Consider the following 15,354-nt stretch of genomic DNA (forward strand, 5'->3'; position numbering starts at 1 on the left):
GACAGAGAGGCAGGATAAATCTTGGGATAAACAGAGAGACACTGGAGAAGGGAGATAGAAACAGTCAGGGGATAGAGAGGCAAGGTGAGAGACAAAAAGAGAGACCTAGTGAGTGACAAAAGGGGGATGGAGACACCCTGGAGGAGAGAGAGAGACAGAGATGCAGGAAGACATAATGAGTTATAAGCCTCTCACCGAAGGTTGACAGAGGGGAGATCAGAAGCAGGCATTTCTTTTTGAAAATCCCCAAGCTAGACAAAATGCCTGCAGGAAATATTTTGATGAGATGTTGTCCAACCTAATTCCCTGATATTGTTGTTTGGTTTTTTTTGAGGAGAAAATGGCTGTTTGTAGTAATTGAATGACTTAGACAAATATTTCAGAAAAACTAGACACATATATAGCATAGTCTGAATCTATTTTGATGGGGTTTTAGCCTGCTCCAGTTAGATGGAAATCTCTTGAACTAGTATGTACCCCAGCACTTTGAACAGTTCTCGGCATATAGGAAACACTTAACGCGTACCACATCGAAGGCTAAAGTCTCCAACTTGCTTCCAATGGTATTTAAAAGTTACGAATGACTAAAGTATCATCCATTCATTCAATTTCCCCCGTCCATCTAAACTTTATTTTAGTAAAAAATTTTTCATTCCAGCAATCTATTTCTACTTTAATGGCATTCTTGAATGACTATATCTAGGCAGAACAAACAAAGTTTTTGTTTGTCTTTCACCGAGTTTTGGATTTTGGTGTAAACGGAAGAGTAGAATTGCTCGTTTTCCATTTTATTGCCTACAAGCAATTGATCCACGGGTTTTTATCCTCACGATTTCTATGGGGATGAAACTGCCGAAGGAAGGAAGGACAAAAATGCCTTGTCCTATGAAGTCATCTTAAAACACCTGTAATTAGAGCTAATGGAGATACCTCAAGGGGACTGAAGGCTTGAATGGCAATAAACCTCCAAATGCTTCCTTATCTATGACCCTCTTGGGAGCAACCACATTAAAGAGTAAAGTACATTCGCTAGTTTAGGGAGTGAGGTTAATCCACATTCTGGGGAGAAGGCTCAGAGTCGGGTAGGTTCCCATGGCAACCACCTGCAATTCGGGCATTTGCTGTTGATGATGATGATAGTGGGATTTTGTTAAACTTACTATTTGCCAAACACTCTATTAAACACTGGCATAGATACAGTATAATCCATTTACACATAGTCCCTATCCAATGTGGGACTCACAGTCTAAGGGGGAAGGAAGAACAGGTATGGGATCCCCATTTGACAGATGAGGAAACTGAGGCATAGAGATCTGCTATGATTTGCTTGAGGTCACACAGCAGGCCAGTGGTAGAGACAGGATTAGAACCCAGTTGCTCTGATTTCCAGGCCCAGCCTCTTTCCCCATTAATCCTCCTCATCTCCTCGCTTTTGACCTGCCCAGGCGAGACGAGAAGGTGCGTCACTGTTCAGGTAGTTAGGGGGGATCATCGATTCTGACGCTCAGGTCAAATTTTCATTCTCATCACCGCTAAGGACAGGGTCACCGGCCAAAGCAACAGCAGCAACCAGCAGTTAAGTATTTCCAAGAAAGGGATGGCAAAACACACCTTCTGACCGCCTCTGGTCTCTCCCCTCTCTAGGCCACAGTTCACCTTGATGCCCGATTCATTTCCTAAAATGTCTTTCTGCCTACGCCTCCTTGCTCCTCAAAAACATCCAGTGATAATCCTTTCTTATGAGGGGAAGAAATTATGTCCGATCTGATTATCTTTTATCCGTCCCAGTGTTTTGATCAATCAATCGTGTTTATCCAGAGCTTACTGGGAGGAGGCCACTGTATTAAGCACTTGGGAGAGTACAAACAACAATATAAGAGATACGTTCCTTGTTGGCATATAGTAAGGACTTAATAAATACCATTATACTTGCTCACACCCACGTTCATGCCTGGAACTCCCTCCACTTTCATATCCTATAGACAACAACTCTCCCCATCGTCAAAGCCTTATTAAATTTGCATTTCCTCCGGGAAGCCTTCACTGACTATTCTCTCATCTCCCCATTACATTCGACATCCATTCTGCATCAACCAAGCATTTAAATCCATACAGCCAAAACTCTCTGATACCTCTTTCCACGCCCTCAGAGCACTTATTAATCTTCAGTGGTATTTCTTGATGCGGTATTTCCTGCTACGGAATTTGAGTACTTACCCTGTGCAGAACACTGGGCGGAAGGCTTAGGAGAGTACAGTACAGCAGAGTTGGTAGAAACATTCCCTACCCACACCAAACTTACAGTTGGGAGGAGAGCTGAGTTTATCTTTGAATTCTGTGCTTCCTCTACCTCTAATTTAGTTTAATCTATGCTTCCACCACTAGCTTGTAATCTATGAGGGTGTGGGTGACCAATCAATCGTATCTATTTAGCACTAATCGTGGGCAGAGTAGCCCTTAGGCACTTGGGAGAGTACAGTATAACAATATAGCAGAGTTGGTAGACACATTCCCTCCCCACAGCAACCTTACATTCTTGATGGGGAGGCCAACATTAATATAAATGAATAAACAGACTACAGATATATACACCAGTGCCGTGGGGCTGAGGTGGGAGGTGAATCAAGGGACCAAATCAGGGAGGTGCCCAAGGGTGTGGGACCTGAGAAAAAGAGGTTTTGGTCAGGGAAGGCCTCTTGGAGGAGATTTGCCCTCAATAAGGCTTTGAAGGTGGGGGAGAGGGATTACCTGTTGGATATGAAGAGGGAGGGTGTTCCAGGCCAGAGGCAGGATGTGGGTGAGAGGTAGGCATCGAGATAGACAAAATGGAAGTATCGTGAGTAGGTTGACATTAGAGGAGCGAAGTGTGCAGGCTGAGTTGTAGCAAAAGAGTGAGGTAGGAGGGAGCAAGGTGAGGAAGTGCTTTAAAGCCGAGAGTAGGGACTTTCGGGTGGAAGTGGATAAGCAACCACTGGAGGTTCTTGACGGCTGGGAAAACATGGATCGAATGCTTTCGTAAAACAACGATCTGGGCGGCAGAGTGAAGTAGGGACTGGAGTGGGGAGAGACAGGAGGCCTGGAGACTCATTTCTACTTGCTCTATGGTTGTCTCCTGAGTGCTAAATACCATGCTCTGCCCACAGTAAGTGCTCAGTAAATACCAGACCGAGAGCTCCCTGTTGGATGGAGCTCTCTGTGACAGAATCCAAACTATCTTGTATGGACCCTAATAATAATAATAATAATGATAATGATGTTGGTATTTGTTAAGCGCTTACTATGTGCAGAGCAATGTTCTGAGCACTAGGGTAGATACAGGGTAATCGGGTTGTCCCGTGTGAGGCTCATAATCTTAATCCCCCTTTTACAGATGAGGTAACTGAGGCACCGAGAAGTCAAGTGACTTGCCCACAGTCACACAGCTGACAAGTGACAGAGAGGGGATTCGAACCCATGACCTCTGACTCCCAAGCCCGTGCTCTTTCCACTGAGCCACGCTGCTTAGAACATTCAGTGGCTCATAGCATGTGCTTAACAAATGTCACTACTATTATGATTATTAGTGGAGGACAGTTATTGAAGCATCTAGCCTGTTGTGAGTTCCCTGAGATAATGGTAGGCCACTGCCTGAACTCCTCAGAACGCCCTGGAGATTCCGGAATCTTTGAGATCTCAGTCATCATAAACTACTGAGTTTCACCTCCTTCCAGAAAATGGATGAAGAGTCTCTGGCTGATGGTTGCTCGTTCTAAATTAGAGTGACCAAGAAAAATAAAAAGCAGTGAAGAGCTTAGGATCAAATCAGTCAATCCATGGTATTTATCGAATGCTTACTATGTATAATAATTAGAGTATTTGTTAAATGCTTACTATGTGCCAGACACTGTACTAAGCACTGGGGTGAATACAGGCAAATTCACTCAGGCACAGTTCATGTCCTACACTGGGCTCACATTCTTCATACCCATTTTACAGATGAGGTAACTGAAGAACGGAGAAGTAAAGGAGCTTGTCCAAGGCCATACAGCAGACGAGTGGTGGAGTGGGGATTAGAACTCATGACCTTCTGACGCCCAGGCCTGCGCTCTATCCCTTATGCTATGCTGTTTATTGCAGAGCACTGTATTAAGAGCTTGGGAAATTACAACAGAGTTGGGAGACGTGATCCCACCCCACAAGGAGCTTACAGTCTACAGGGGGACACAGACATTAAAAAAGATCAGGGGCAGGGGAAAGGATGGATAGAGAATTCATATGTAGGCCAGGGAGTGACAAGGGACGTCAGCCTGAAGATGTCTGCATTTAACAAGCGCCGGTGAAGACTTCTAGGCAGGAATTGATTCTGAAAAGATATTTTAAGGAGGCAAAGGAGATGGGTTGACAGATGGACAGGAGAAGTAATCAGTTGGATGTGCTAGAAGTCAAATTACAAGTAAAAAGGGAGCTTAGCAGGCTGCATTCAGTCAGATGCTTCCCACGTGACACTCGAGATGGTTCCCAAAATGCTACAGGAATCCTGGCTGTGAAGGACCCACACGATACCGCTAAGCCAGCTGAAAAAAACTCAGCAACACTATTTTAAACATCGGTATTCCATTTGGTGTATCATTCAGGGGGTTGATTGCAGAAGGGTATACTTGATTGGCAAAGAGCAAGGTGTCTTAGCGTCACCGTAAGCCCTAGTCCTGCTGGGAGCTGAATATCACTCCGCTGAATGTCAGTCAACCAGGTTTAATGAGTACTTACTGTGTGCGGAGTACTGTGCTAAGTACTTGGGAGATTATAATATAACAGAGTGAATAGAAATGTTCCCTATCCACGAGGAGCTTACAGGCTAGAGGATGTTCCCAAATTTGCAAAGACGTGATGACTTTCACTGCACTGTGGGATGAAGCGTTTTGGTTGAGGTTCTCGCTCTTACGCTGGTAGTTTCCCTCCCCCAATTCCCTGTATCCTAAACTTGCCCCATGTTTTTTAAATACCTCGAGAGCAAGAACAAGCCCTTTGTTGGGCAGGGATAGTCTGTGTTGTCGAATTGTGCATTACAAGCGCTTACTACAGTGCTCTGCACACAGTAAGTGCTCAATAAATATGACTGAATGAATGAATAATAAATAACTGTGGTATTTGTCGAGCATTTACTAGGTGTCATCTATTCTTTTGAAATGTGGTGTTGGAGAAGGCTTTTGTGAATACCATGGACGGCCCAAAAAACAAACAAATGGATTTGGGAGCCAAGTAAGCCAAAGTGGTCTTTGGAAGACCAAATGCCTAGACTTAGATTAGCTTATTTTGGACACATAATCAGGAGGACTAATTCTCTGGAGAAGACACTAATGCTAGGAAAAGTCCAGGGAAAACGTGGAAGAGGCAGACCAAAAGCTAGGCAGGAAAAGTTTATGGATTATGGCAGAAGACGACCGCTTGGCAGAGTGCTCTGCGCAAGGTAGACACTCATTAACCCCCACTGATTGATCAATCATCCACCTACAACCTCACCTCCTCCAGCTTCTAATAATAGCGGTGTCATTCGTTAAGTTATTCACCAAAGCACCGTACTAAGCACTGAGGTGGATACGAATTAATCAGATCAGACACAGTCCTTGTCCCACATGGGGCTTTCACTCGCAGCAGGGGAGGTATGGAAACCCTGTTTTACAGATGAGGAAACTAAGGCACAGAAAGGTCAAGCGACTTAATCGTGGTCACAACAGCAGGTAATTGGTTGAGCCTGGATTAGAACCCAGCTCTTCTGATCCGCAGGCTCAAGCTCTTCCCACTAGTTCACACTGCTTCTCCAAATATCCCCTCTGAGCCAGGGCAGTGAAGGTCTCTTCTCTGCTGCCTCTGCGGCTGGTCCTTTTCATTCCCTACTCTGAAGTCCTTCCTCCCCACCCTCACAAGTCCAGGGTGGGGGAAGATGGAAGGAAATAATAATGTTGGTAATTGTTAAGCGCTTACTATGTGCAGGGCACTGTTCTAAGCACTGGTGTAGATGCAGGGTAATCAGGTTGTCCCACGTGAGGCTCACAGTTAATCCCCATTTTACAGATGAGGGAACTGAGGCACAGAGAAGTGAAGTGATTTGCCCACAGTCACACAGCTGAGAAATGGCACAGCCAGGATTCGAACCCATGACCACCGACTCCCAAGCCCAGGCTCTTTCCACTGAGCCACGCTGGGAAGTGGGCCATAGGGGTCACTTCTCTGAACCTCACTTGGGATAGGGACAGTGTCCAATCCAATTTGTTCACATACACCCCAGTGCTGAGAACGGGACCTAGCACATAGTAGGTGCTTAACAAATACTATTATCACTATTATCATTATTTATCATTATCCCCTCCTCCACAGATTACTATACCCAACACCTGTCTTCAACCTATTCGAGGTTAAAATGCAAACAGTTATTCATTAGGTCCTTAGTACAGTCCTTCGCACCTAGTAAGTGCTTAACTAATGTTATCATTATTATTACTAGGTGGGAGGATAGTTGCTACTGGCAGTTGTTTCACATTTCAGTGGGTCATAATCAAAAAATAAATATTTGGTTGGATAAATGAACTCTGACCACCTGCTTTTCAATGCAGTAAGTTTTCAATGTTGGTAAACTGCTATTATTTAATATCTCCAGAACCCCTCTCTCTCAAGGAAGAAATACACACACCTTTGATGGCACGGACTTAGAAGTAGAGACAGATCTGTAACTAGTGGTTAGTCCCGGGTCCCCTTCCCGTGAATACTCGGTTGATCGGCTTTAAAGATTCCCTAGTGAAGAATATTAGACTCAGAACTAAGTCAGGGCTAAATATATTATTGGGGATCTGGATGACGATGATGATGATGATGATGATGATGCCGCTTTCTTAGGGAAAAACAAATCAAACTTTTTAATTCTAAATTTGAGTTTGGGGGCAAATCCACTCTCTTCGACCTGTACCCGTTTCTGCATTTTAGGATAAAATTTGATTTTCATAAAGCTTTGATGAACAGTGCGAAATAATTGCTGAAGAAAGTGAAATGATGACTTTAATTTCAGACACTTTTGATGATAATAATAATAATAATAGTAGTATCTGTTAAGCATTTACTACGTGCCAGGTACTTTACCAATCACTGGGGTGAGAAGCAGTGTGGCTCAGTAGCGAGAGCCCAGGCTTGGGAGTCAGAGGTCGTGGGTTCCAATCCTGCCTCTGTCACTTGTCAGCGGTGTGACTTTGGGCAAGTCACTTAACTTCTCTGTGCCTGTTACCTCATCTGTAAAATGGGGATTAAAACTGTGAGCTCCCTGTGGGACAACTTGATCACTTTGTATCCCCCAGTGCTTAGAACAGTGTTTTGCACAGAGTAAGTGCTTAACAAATACCACAATTATCATTGTTATTATTATTACAAGCAAATTAGGATGGACACCATCACTGTCCCACATGAGGCTCACGGTCTCAATTCTCATTTTACAGGTGGGTAAGTGAGGCCCAGAAAAGTGAAGTGAGTTGTCCAAAGTCACACAGCAGCCAAGTGGTAGAGCTGGGATTAGAACTCAGGACCTTCTGATTCCCAGACCCATGTTCTATCCACAAGGCCATGCTGCTTCTCAATGACTCAGTGATGCAGAATGGCTCTTGTAAACCTTCAACACCACAGCAGTGGGTTTAATAAAAACCTCAAATAATTGTCATAAGGGATTAAAAAAAAATAAATGACAGTATTCACTTTGCCTGGACCAAAGCATTAAGGAAAAGAATGAAAATTAAGAAACTGTGGCTATAGTATTTCAGAAGTATTATAATGGGGAATTCCTCCCAGAGTTGAAATTTGAGTGCTCGAGCAGTGACATAGCTACTAGGAAAGGGATTAGCAGACACCATTATCATTCTTCTTCTTCTTCTTATTATTATTATTATTATAATTATGAAAATGGTAAACAATTTTCTATTAAAACAAGTGGAATGGGTGCCAAGATTCTCAAATGCTCTTTGTGATGGCAAACTCTCCTTAACCATCCATTAGAATCAAGGTGATGTGAAGACTGCTTTGTGTGATACACAGTCCTGATTTTACTGTTCGCTTCAGACTGCAAATCAATATAGGATGGATCCATTAAGTTATGTTAAAAAGATCTGAAGAAGATTACAGGCAGACCTGAAAACAAGCTTCTTTAAACTGTAAAAGGTACCGCAAAAGGATTTGAAACCCAACTGGTAGCATGATAGCGTGATGAGACCATTGATTTGGCTAAACGACTACAGACCTGTGAGAAAGAAGTTGCCACGGAATGAAACCCGAAGAAAAATCTTTAGTTTCTAATCGACGATATAAGCAGATCCCTGACCTAAGGGTTTTAGGTGTGTCACTGGACAAAAATATTGATCGGTCAGTCAATCAATCAATCAATGCATTTATTGAATACTTACGGTGGGCAGAGAACTATACTAAATTTTTGGGTGAGTACAATATAACAGCTGGTGTTCCTTAAAACATATTTATCGAGGATTTACTGTGTGCAGAGTACCGTACTAATAATAACGTTGGTATTGTTAAGCGCTTACTATGTGCAGAGCACTGTTCTAAGCGCTGGGGGAGATACAGGGTCATCAGGTTGTCCCACGTGAGGCTCAAGGTTAATCCCCATTTTACAGATGAGGTAACTGAGGCACAGAAAAGTGGAGTGCCTCGCCCACAGTCACACAACTGACAGGTGGCAGAGCCGGGAGTCGAACTCATGACCCCTGACTCCAAAGCCCAGGCTCTTTCCACTGAGCCACGCTGGGAAAATACAAGATAACAGTAAACAGACACATTCCCTGCCCACAGCGAGCTTCCGCTCTAGAGGGGGAGACAGACAATAATATAAATAAATTACAGATACGTGCATAGGTGCTGAGGATCTGAGATGGGGGGATGAATAAAAGGAGCAAGTCAGGATGACGCAGAAAGGAGAGGGTGAAGAGGAAAGAAGCGTTTTGTCTGGGAAGGCCTCTTCCCGGTAGACACATTCCCTGTCCCCATCGAGCTTACTGTCTTGAACATGAGATGACATTGATATAAGTACACATACTAGGGTTACGTACATCAGTACCTATGTACCTATTAGCAAATAAAATAAAAAAGAGCTACGGGGCTGAGGGAGGGATGAATAAAGACTGCAAATCTAAGTTAATGATGACACAGAAGGGATGCCTAGAATTTCTTTCTCTCAGTCTTTGGTAAGACCTTCAGAAAACTAGCAAATATATTCAAGGCCACATATGGTGTCGATAGCTCCCTCAGTTTCCCCATTTCGTGCAACATTCTTTTCGGCGCTGACAGCCTGTGAACCCCACACGTCGGTTCTTATTATGCCATCGGACAAGTCGTATTCCCTTAAAAGCAAGCTAATTTCAAGTTACCAGTTCGTACTTCAGGATACGACTGAGCATGTTTGAACACCCAAACGTCGTAAGCGGTCAGAATTTCGTGAATCATTTTTTGGAAAATGTACCTAGTCCACGCTATACGTTGCCATTCTAAACGATAGCCCATCACGGATGAAAGTTTTCCACGTGGTTGTGTCTATTAGTTATCAGTTGTACTGAGACATTTCGCTTCTAAAATCACCAAAGAACAATCACCAGGAAACAATTTAATGAGAACAGCGTGCAGCCTATCGATAATAAACTCAGAATTTTGCATCGCCATCGTTCGCGTGTAGGCAACACGAAACGTGCGACGTGTACATCATTTCCCAATTACAGAGAACGTGACCTCTCAAAATATGTCCTTTGAATTTTTAAATTACACCAGAAATCATACTTTAAAAATTATACACCAAAAGGCTTTCTTCAAATGCCAATTTCAAATATTGCTAGTTCCCTTTCATTTGATGTTGTACAGATACCCTCTTTATCTTTTATTTATGCGGTAGACTCCCAAGGTTGGTACAGGACAGCTAAATCTCCTCTGCTAGAAATTGCGCTTCCCTATTAGTATATCAGCAAAGCGGTACCTTTGAAGGCTGGAGAGTTTATAGCGGTGATTTCGCTGGTAGCTGATAATTACATTTTGTACTTCAATTCTTCAGGGAGGGTGTGTGCATAGTAAAAACCTCTTGAAGCCTATTACGAGCCATTATACAACCCAAGCATTATTAAACTGACATCTAACTTGGGTCTCTGGTTCATGCCTGAATGTACGGAAACTGAAAAAAATAGCAACTGCTAAATAATGGCGAGGTGGGGGCCGGTGGGCAGAGGGGATTTTTCAAACATGTGTTTTAAAGAGACACTATTCTCCCTTAGTTCAGGAAAGGGCCCGTGGAACAATATTTCCCTTGAATAGAGTGAAACGAAATCGAAGAAATGCTCTTAATTAAAGTGGGTACTGCAGGACACCGCCTTCGTGGAAGGATTTGTGCAGCAAGCAAGTCTAATTGGGGGTAAAAAGAGGATTATGGCAGCCTCTAGTGGAAAGAGCACAATACTGAGAGGCAGGAGACCTGAGTTCAAATCCCAGCTCATCCACTGGCCTGCTGAGTGACCATGGGCAAGACACTTAACTTCTCCCTGCCTCGTTTTCCCCATCTATAAATTTGGATTAAATACCCGTACCCTTTCCCCCTAAGACTGTGAACCCACTATATCTAAATCCATGGTTCAGAACAGTATTTTGCACATAGTAAGCACATATCGAATACCAGAAGGCGAGGGCCTAGGGCAAGCGTCCATCCTGTTTCCTTACCAGGTCCGGAGGACTGCACGTAGTTTGAAGATAACAACAAGTTTTACTCTCTCCCTTCGGTCCTCCAGCATTTGAATTTCAAGTTTCACCTTTAAATGCCATCTGCTTTTCCCAAACGGCAAAGAGAGCAACTTTTGTCGTGCTTCTGGTTACAGCCGTAAGTAACGATGTGGTTAAAAAGGAGATGAAGTAATGGGGAAAGGAACTTTTCGTTGAAACTGCTGGCTCAGGCGAGAGAGTTTCCCTGTTTTAAAAAGCACTGCAATTTGGTCCCACAATTATTTAATTACAAATTTGCAGTTACAGTCTGTGAGGTGGACCATCTTTCCCATCCAGCAAAGCTTCAGAGTTATCATTCATTCATGTGTTATCAACTGGGTCCAATAACTACCGATAACGTCTTTAAAATATTTACCAGAACTCTTCCTTTTTGGCATCGATTTGTGGATTCTGTACTCTCTGCAACTCCAATAAGAAAACGGCATGGAAGCAGCCTGACCTTTTGGATGGAGTACAGGCCTGGGAGTCAGAAAGACCTGGGTTCTAGTCCGGTCTCCACCACTTGTCTGCTTGGGCAAGTCACTTCACCGCTCTCTGCCTCAGTCACCTCATCTGTAAAATGGGGATTAAGACTGGGAGCCCCTCGTGAGACAGGGACTGTGTTCCACTTTAGTGTCTTGTATCTACCCCGGTGCTTGGAAGGGCTTTTGAAACAGAGTAAGGGCTCAACAAATACCATAAAAATAATAATAATAGCAATAACAGTACTAATCATATTTACTATGTGCTTTCTATAAAGCGACTGATTTACTGAACACAGAGCACCGTACTAAGCCCTTGAGAGAGTACAATATAATAATAATATTGATTTACTGAACACGTACTATTTGTAGAGCACTGTACTAAACGCTTGAGAGAGTACAATATGATAATAATATTGATTTACTGAACATTTACTATTTGTAGAGCACTGTACTAAATGCTTCAGAGAGTACAATATAATAATAATATTGATTTACTGAAGACGTACTATTTGTAGAGCACTGTACTAAATGCTTGAGAGAGTACTATATAATAATAATAATTTTGGTGTTTGTTAAGAACTTACTCTGTTACTAGTTTACTATTATGTCACTATGCTTACTATGTTAAGCGCTTATAAAACAACAAAATCAGCAGACATGTTCCCTGCCCATAACGAGCTCACGGTCTTCAGTCTATTTGCCCGAGCACTCTGTTAAGGCCTACGATTGATCGAAGGTAGTTAGATTGGACAAAATCCCTGCCCGACATAATAAGAATAATAATAATGTTGGTATTTGTTGAGTGCTTACTATGTGCGGAGCACCGTTCTAAGCGCTGGGGAACATACAGGGGAATCGGGTTGTCCCACGTGAGGCTCACAGTTAATCCCCATTTTACAGATGAGGTATGTGAGGCCCAGAAAGGTGAAGTGACTCGCCCACAGTCACACAGCTGACAAGCGGCGGAGCCGGAATTCGACCCCATGACCTCCGACTCCCAAGCCCGTCTTCTTTCCACTGAGCCACGCTGCTTCCCATGGGGCTCACAGTGTAAGAGGTAGTTGTAAACCGGGAGAGATCTCATCCCATTTTATGGATGAGGACACTGAGGCTCACGATGGTGAAGTTGTGATTCTTTTTTTTTTTTTTTTAATGGTATCTGTTGAGCATCTTCCATGATCCAGATGCAAGATAATCAAGTTGGACACAGTCTCTGTCCCACATGGGACTCACGGTCCAAGTAGGACTAGTCTTCTGATTCCTCATCCCAAGCCCTCGGTGCTCCAGGCCTTCCCGCCTTCTATCCTGGTCCTGAAAAGTCTGAAAATGAATAGAAGCACTGGGGGCCCTTACAAGTTTTATATTTAAAACCAGTCGCCCTGACTAATATCAGACCTAATTAAATGCCGCTAGAAAAACGGACTTTTACGATCCGGGCCGGCCTGGAGTGCAGATTTCTGGCGTTGCTTTTTTTCCCACATCAGCAGTTACTGTGAGACTTACACAACCTATCGTGGAACGGTTGAACTAAGCAGGCAGGAAACTTATTAGGCATTCCAAGTGTCCACTCATGTGGGTGAGGTCACCAGTATAAATTCCTGCATTTTGGAAAGACATCTAAGAGAACTAAAGTAATCCCATGAACTGACATCACCCCAGAGGAATGTAAAAATACCCTAAAAGCCACCACAGAAAAACAGAAGAATCTATAGATGAGTTATTCAAGGGTAATCTATTTTGTCACCGGTTACGGGGTCAGATCGAGGGCTAAATTGCAATTAGGCATGTTTTTACATGTTTTTATACATTTAGCCATAAAGAAAGGTTATGTTTAAAGCCAGAAAGAAGGAGTTCAGTGGACTCTTTAAAACTCCTCGAGCCAGAAACCTAAGCAGAGAGTGGACTTGCGGTAATGAAGGGAAGCAGCGTGGCCTAGTGGAAAGAGCGGGTCCTCGGAGTCAGGAGTCCTGGGTTCTAATTCTGACGCGAATACTTACATTGGCTGGGCCTCGCTTTTCTCATCTGTAAAATGGGGACGGATTGCCCGTTCTCCCTCCTACTCAGGCCGTGAGCCTCACGTGGGACAGGGACCGTGTCCGACTGGTTATCTGGTATCGACTTCAGTGTTTAGGACGGCGTTTGGCGTATAGTAAACCCTACACAATTACCTCAACAAAAAGATCAAAATTCATTAAACAAGCTGGACAGTGGACTGAACTCTATAGCAGCAAGACCCGTTCATTTTGTTAATCCTGGTCCCTTCCCAAATGTTAGGTTCTTAGGTGAATTCTAATAAAGGTAGGAGATACTATTTTTAAAGCGAGTTTAAGAAAAGAGTGGTTGGAATGGGTTTTTTTGCAGACCCCTCCTTAAGACATCAAGTGAAGCATAATAATAATGTTGGTATTTGTTACGCTCTTACTATGTGCAGAGCACTGTTCTATGCGCTGGGGGAGATACAGGCTCATCAGGTCGTCCCACGTGAGGCTCACAGTTAATCCCCATTTTACAGATGAGGTAACTGAGGCCCAGAGAAATCAAGTGACTCGCCCACGGTCACACAGCTGACAAGCGGCAGAGCCGGGAGTCGAACTCATGACCTCTGACTCCGAAGCCCAGGCTCTTTCCACTGAGCCACGACTGGACTAGCCCTGATCTAGAAGGTAGATGAATCAATTTCCCCAGAGAACCTTTTCGACTAGGATTTCACAGTATTATTATTATTATTATACGATTATGGTACTTGTTAAGTGCTTACTATATACTAAGCACTGTTCTAAGTGCTGGCGTAGTTAATCAGCTTGGAGACAGTCCCCGTCCCGCGTGGGGATCACACTCTCAAACCCCATTGTACAGGTGAAGTAAATGAAGGCTAGGGAAAAGAAGTGACTTGTCCAAGGTCACACAGCAGACACACGGCAGAGCGAGGAGCCAGCCCAGAAAGGCCTCACTCACTGGCAGCACCATGAGGAGGCTTTCCCAACTTTTTATTTTTCATTTTTTTTTTTTGCGATATCTGCTAAGCGCTTACTACGTGCCAGGAACTGTAATAATAATAATGTTGGCATTTGTTAAGCGCTTACGATGCGCAGAGCACTGCTCTAAGCGCTGGGGTAGATACAGGGTCATCAGGTTGTCCCACGTGAGGCTCACAGTTAATCCCCATTTTCCAGATGAGGTAACTGAGGCCCAGAGAAGTGAAGTGACTCGCCCACAGTCACACAGCTGACAAGTGGCAGAGCCGGGATTCGAACCCATGAACGTTGGCTCCCAAGCCCGGGCTCTTTCTACTGAGCCACAAAGTGAGTTGCCCAAAGTCACAAAACTGACAGGTGGCAGAGCTGGGTTCGAACCCATGACCTCTGACTCCTAAGCCCGTGCCCTTTCTACTGAGCCACGCGGCTTCTGGCTGGGAGTCAGAAGGTTGCGGGTTCTAATTCCGGCTCCGCCACACGTCTGCTGTGTGACTCTGAGCAAGTCACCTCCCTTCCCTGCACCTCAGTTACCCCATCTGTAAAATGGGGATTGAATGGGACAGGGACCGTGTCCAGCTCGATTTGCTTGCATCTATGCCGGCGCTTAGAACAGTGCCCGGCACACAGTAAGCAGTCAACAAATACCGTAATTATGGTTAATATCATTATAATAATTTACCTTAATTGAGAGAAGCAGCTTGTCCTGGTGGATAGGGCACGGCCTGGGAGGCAGAAGGACCTGGGTTCTAATCTCAGCTTCGCCACTTGTCTGTTGCGTGATTTGGGCAAGTCACTTCACTTCTCTGGGCCTCAGTGATCTCGTCTGTAAAACGGAGATTGAGACTGGGAGCTCCGCGTGGGACGGGGGCTGCGTCCAACCCGAATAGCTCGTACCTACACCAGGGTTTAGAACAGTGCCTAGCCCATAGTAAGAGCTTAAAAGATACCGTAAAAGAGTTAATAACCTGGAGGATTCACAAAAGGAGAAATAGGAGCAGAAATGATTTCAACAGGGCATGCTTTCCTCTTGTCTATTGTAGGGAAAGATTGGAAAACCAGGAAAATCCCGGCCTGCTGAGAAAATAGCAACTCACCGACCCAAGGCGGTGATCTCTCGGGAGCAGAGTTCAGAGTTAGAG

The sequence above is a fragment of the Ornithorhynchus anatinus genome, chromosome X1 (genome assembly GCF_004115215.2).
Source record: "Ornithorhynchus anatinus isolate Pmale09 chromosome X1, mOrnAna1.pri.v4, whole genome shotgun sequence".
NCBI classification, from domain to species: domain Eukaryota; kingdom Metazoa; phylum Chordata; class Mammalia; order Monotremata; family Ornithorhynchidae; genus Ornithorhynchus; species Ornithorhynchus anatinus.